Source organism: Rutidosis leptorrhynchoides, chromosome 4, assembly GCF_046630445.1.
Source record: "Rutidosis leptorrhynchoides isolate AG116_Rl617_1_P2 chromosome 4, CSIRO_AGI_Rlap_v1, whole genome shotgun sequence".
NCBI lineage: Eukaryota > Viridiplantae > Streptophyta > Magnoliopsida > Asterales > Asteraceae > Rutidosis > Rutidosis leptorrhynchoides.
The window spans coordinates 20,911,228-20,916,600 of NC_092336.1; positions in this window are offsets into that span (position 1 = coordinate 20,911,228).

A 5,373-nucleotide genomic window follows, 5' to 3' on the forward strand; every position below is an offset into this window, starting at 1 on the left:
TTGCGGGAAAATCTTAATCTGCTTGAAGAACGCAGACTCACTGCGGCGGTAAACGAAGCCAATAACAAGCAGAAAATTGCAAAGTACTACAATCAGCGTGTGCGTTAGTGCTCTTATAAGTGCGGGGACTTAGTTTGGCGTCAGAATGACGCAAGTCATGCGGAGGATACTGGGAAATTGGGCCCCCGCTGGGAAGGTCCGTATAGGGTAGCAAAAGCAAGCAACACCGGGGCATACCATCTCGAGACATTAGATGGAAAACCGGTGAAACGCACGTGGCACGCGACATTATTGAAAAAATGTTATATGTAGCTGGATGGACTTGATCACTCCAATTTATTTTAGCGCATTATTTTTTCTATGTATTTTCCGTTTGGATGTGTCGCGGTTGTAATCATGATTAATGCCAATTGAATATTCACTCGCGCATACTTTTATTGTTTATTTCTTTTTGTATGCGGTTCCTGCCTACTTAAGGGGTGTCCTCTAGCCCCCGTGCGGCAGAAGCCTGTTTGGTTACAAGGCTAGACATTAACGGCAGGCGAAGGTAATTGTTTTTCCCCTAGCCAAGCGCCACGCAGACTAGATGGCTGCCAAGTCGACTTAAAAATACAAGCATTGGTTTGCTTGTGCGTAATTACTCTCGCATTGGTTTGCGTGAGGAACTCTTAAGTATAAAAACATTGGTTTGTTTTTAGTTGCGTTGCTTACCATACAGCTAAAGTGCACCTCTAGCACATGACAAAGCAATAACGCAGTAGCTTTAGAGTATAAATTATTACACGGTAAAATTGCTAAAATATTGGTTTATTTTACGCGGAACCTGCGTATGCGCATTAGTTTTGGTTAACTATTCGCATAGGCATGCGGTTCATCCTTTGTTTTGATTCGCGATATATAAACAATTAATACATAACGCATGCACAAAATAATATCATATATACAAAATTAAGATATTACGTATCTGTTTCAAATTGCCTGCCTGAACATAGGACTTACGGCGCAAACAATTACAAGCTATCACTAATAATCCTCCTTGAGGAACCCGTCAACCGACATATTCGGGTCCGCAGCAAAAGCATTGATCAGAGGGATTGGGATGGCTGTGATGGCTTCTTCCGCCTCCATTACCACCGCGGCCGTACCCTCCTTTAGCTTCTTTTGTACGGTGTCAGGGTACGGCGGTGTCAGACTACAAGCTTGAATCACCTCCAGTACTGCCTTGTTGATTTCGTGGTCCTTCACCGCATTAACGTAGGCGTTAAACTTGTCGGATACTGGCCCGGAATCCATCACCTTCTGCGCAATGGTAGGAAGAGCGGTGCGAAGTTTTGTTAAGTCCGCTTCTGCCAATTCACGGCAAGTCACCGCGTCATCCTTCTCCCTGTTCACCCTTTCCAGCTCTACCCGCAGACGCTCAGTCTCACCCTTAGCTTGGTCAACCGCACCAACTAGCTCGCGGTTTTTCTTCCTCTCCTCAATCAGGGCAGTTTTTGTTTCTGCCGCAGTCGCCTCCGCCGTTTTGCGCGCCTCCTCTGTGGCATCCCTGTCTTTTTTGACCTGGTCGACGCCCGCTTGCAGCAGTCCTAGCTCTGTTTCTTTACGCACGGCCACTTGATATAAGTTAGTGGACCGGCGGGCTTGATCCGCAAACATGCCAAAAAAGACGAGGCCGTTTTGGATAAAAGCGTTGTGCGCTTGATTAAACGGCAGTGCGGCTAGTTGGTTGCGGAACTCAGCCGGGAAGATTTGTTGAAGGAAGGCGGATTGCTCTGCAGCATTTTCCGCCGATGACTGGGTGAGCTGTGCCAAGTTTGCCAAACGGAAGCTACCGTGTGGCGGGGTTGGTGTAGACTCGGAGTCAAGGTGTATCGTCTTGTCTTTTAACTCGGCGGTAGCTTCGAGCTCCGGATTGACTCTCGGTGGGGTGTGATGCATCTCCTCAGTATGCTCTGCAAATCAGTAACTAGTTAGCACATGAGGTAAATCGTAAGATGTTGCGCAAGGAAAGAGATGCTTACCGGTGATAGGAGGAAGGAGATCTGCGGATGCCGGGTCGACGAGGACAAAGTTGTCGTTCCGCATGTCCTCCGCCTGTTTGGGAGTAAGCTTCTTCTTTTTCTGCTTGGCTTGGGTAGTGTCGGCAGCTTTGCGTTTGTTGCCCGAGGTGGCAGGTGTTGGCTCCTCATTCTCACCAGTCTTTTCCTGCTCAAGCGGCGCATTGACATTTTGTTTGCGGAATGAAATGGCCGCAATGTCCTCCGCGGTGAGCACTTTCTTCATCTTCATCTCTGCAAAAATGTACGCAATATTAGAACCTGTACGAATGCGCTAGTGGTTTTATATTTATATGCATGTGCTATTCCTACCCTTGCCATTCGGTGCGACTATGGCCGGACGCAGGTTCTTCCATGGCCAATGCGCGGATATGTTTCCTAACCGCAACATCACATTTCCATACGAACGGTGCACCAGTTGTGCGTTGGCACACTCCGCCAACAGCTTTCTTTCGTCATCATCAAGGGTGGGGGTTTTGTTCACATCCTTTGCCATATTTTCGCACCAGATAAGAGTTTGCGGAAAACTGGCCGCAACAACAGTTTGGTCAATGAAAAAGAAAGTTTCTTTCCATTGACCCGCATTCGATTTGGGGGTTTTTGTGAAATTTTGACGGGCAAAGAAGGTAAACCACGATTTGTGGTGGTTGGCTAGACGGTATAAATGGCAGAAGACCTTCACTAAGGGAACCTTGTTAAGTGCAGCGCACCACATTTCAAACAGCACAATCTTTCCTATCGCATACGGGTGTAGTTGCCCTAACCCTACGCCGAAGTGATCTAAAATGCCTAGAAAGAAATCTGACGGGGGCACCCTAAAATTACCATGCTTAAACGCATGCTCGTATATGGCTACCTTCTTTTCTGGTGGTGAATGAGCACGTTGGTTAGGCAACGGTGGCACCGGATTATACTGTGCTAGCGGCGGGTATTGTTTCACTAACGAATCAATGTGCCTCTGCTCTATAATGGACTCTACACTATCTACATAAGTCTCGCTAGCCTTAGTCATTTTCTATTGAGTGTTTGGAGAATTACTAACCTTCGGGAGTAGGCCGGAGTATTCGAGATTTGATCGGAATTGACAAAGGCAGCGTATTGGAGAAGCAAATGGCAGGAGAGTAGAAATGAAGGTGAAGGGCGTCTATTTATAGTGTGGATTGGAAGTCTTGGGGTAACAAGGTTTCATCCTGGCTGTACACGTGTTACGCGATCAACGGGTGGCATTTTAAGTGCGCGCGTGGATGTCAGTTGGGTATGGTTGCCTATAAGCGCGTGGCTGACACGCGCCTGCCAACTGCCACTTTATGTCTTGTCAGCCGAATGGGTTTCTGCGACAGTGACAGGCATTAAATGACCTCGAAACGCACGCGGAACATTGAATGCTTGCGGTTTTCTTGTTTTTTCCGCTTAATAGTTTGATGTCATGTGTCTTGCGTCATATAACATCAAACTGGGGGGACATAATGATACCGCAACCCGCATGCGCACCTCATATGTATGCGGGCGCTTAATAGTGTGCGTATGCGTGTGCTTGTGTGCGCTATGCGGTATGCGGATTTGTATCTGATGCCTTTGTTCTCGGTACAGCGATTGCTTGGCTAACAAGTAAATATCTTTTCCATAATTATATCCGTGATTCGGGGAGTTTGTTATGGAAAGGATTGCCAATATCTCGGATGGTTCTAGAATTAGGGTTTGCCTATATATACAAACCCTAACTATCATTCTAGGGATCATCACATTACGTAACTACCATCTGCCACACGTCTTACGTAATTAAGCATCATTCTCCGTCTCTTCAAGGTTAACAGGTTAGTTCTTCATTAAGCTAGCACCTACAACCTTATTTGGGGCCTTCTGATCAGCGACCGCTATCGAAGGTGGACTTAATCACTTGGCCACCCCGCCGACATCATCATGTCGGTCAGGGTTATTCACGGTAGCCGGACCGGAGAGCCTTGTTCTAAGATCCTTAAACCCCACCAACGTATTGAGCATGCATGTTAAACCCTATGGTGAAAACATGCATGATCAGGTTTCAAAAAAACCGAACCTGGTTAACCGATTTGGATATTTTTTAATTGAGTGAGTGTTTTTTCGGGTATAACCGCTTTTTTTAGAGCCGCTTTTTTAAATACTAAGGGATGGGCGTTCTTGATCATCAGTTTTCAAACCCAAAAGAAAGGCTTAATTATTAGATTATCAAGTCCAAATGGAGGCTTATGCCAGCCCTACAGTCATTGACCACATGTGTTTATCTTATACAACTCTTACAGTACATCCACTTAAAGGGGCATCTGTGCTTGTTAGTGCTACTAGCTTCACCACAAGATTCTATTAAATCTCCTATAGTTCTCTTAATCTGTACAACGCCACCTTGTGCTGTCTCAGTGGTACCTGATACCTTTGAAAGCTGCTGGGACACGCCATGTGGAAGCTTCACCTCAAAACTGGAGCATGTTCAATCTCCACTCGCGACAAGAATTTACAACTTTTGTGGCGGTGAGAAGATGATGCTCCTGTCACATGTGTGGGGATCTGGTGGAGGTAATTTTCCGGCATCCGACTCTTTCGGGATGAGTTTGGTGGGTTTCTATAGGAAACACAGGTTGGGGTATTTGCCAAAATATACACCTTTTTTTACCTTAACATTGTGTTGTTTCTCCGTTAGACCAACACAGTTTTGTACTACTTGAATGTTTACTCGAGTATGTTTCCAACATCTTTTGAGTTGATACCGAGTCAAGCGAGATTGCCCGACTCGATTTCACCCCTGGTGGTTGGATGAATATACGAGGTCATGAATGGGTAAGCATATCGTCCCAGTTTCTAGGTTCATTGAACTTTGGAGCTTATGGGCGTAAATAAACCGTAATCTAAAGGCTTCTTAAGGTCACAAGCCGCTGAAATTGACCTCATTGCCCTATTGATATTTCTAAATTTCAATGAGCTCATAAGATGCAAAAATAAGCTTAGCCAAAAATTTTGAACACTTCACTTAAACTGTCATGTGCTGTATATTACAACATGGAAGGTCGTAGTTTGAAGACAATATCAAATGTTGGTGGGTCCACAAGCTTCTTGGTCTGCACGGCTACGGATTCATTGCTTCACCACGAGATTCTATTCTATCTCTTCCCGAACCTACTAGCAGTAACAATCACGGAGCATCTTTTGAGACTCATTGTGGACGTTTCTTGGTAATATTTGAATACTTCCCTTTGAGTGTACGTTTCATTATACTCATTTCATATATGTTTTGCTATTATATTTAGGTGAAACTTGTGGAGTACATGAAAATGATGTCTTTAAT